Genomic DNA, 564 nt, shown 5'->3' with positions numbered 1-564 from the left:
AACCAAGTTTTGTAGGACGTCGCCACCATGGCGCTTGTCATGCCGTGTGCGGACGACACGCGAGTTGGCGGAAACGCGTTGACGCAAAGGGTGTTGCTGCCTAAGAACAACCAAGTTTTGTAGGACGTCGCCACCATGGCGCTTGTCATGCCGTGTGCGGACGACACGCGAGTTGGCGGCAACACGTTGACGCAATGGGTATTCCTTAACAACAACATGGAACATCGGTGATGGTAATATGGATCCACCAAGCATCCACACTTGTCGTAGCACCAAGTACCCTGGTCGAGTTTGGCTTGGCTCTGTCCGCCCGACTCGGCGCGAAGAGTCTAGTTTGATGTCGTCGCTAGTATGCTCCTCGGTCGTAATTTGATACGGCCAGATGCCGTGTCAGAAACGAGTTGGATGGTTATGGGTCCACCGACCTGTTGTAGGTGCATGTAGCGGCCAACGATGAGCCACCGCATTGTATCCACGACCTCAGTCCATATCGCAAAAGCATTCTTGGAGTTCACCATGTACAGACAGCATCAGCACAATAGCCGTTGGTGCTGATGTTGGTGG

Source organism: Aphanomyces invadans (genome assembly GCF_000520115.1).
Source record: "Aphanomyces invadans strain NJM9701 unplaced genomic scaffold supercont1.5, whole genome shotgun sequence".
NCBI lineage: Eukaryota > Oomycota > Saprolegniomycetes > Saprolegniales > Verrucalvaceae > Aphanomyces > Aphanomyces invadans.
This window is presented reverse-complemented; position numbering follows the sequence as displayed.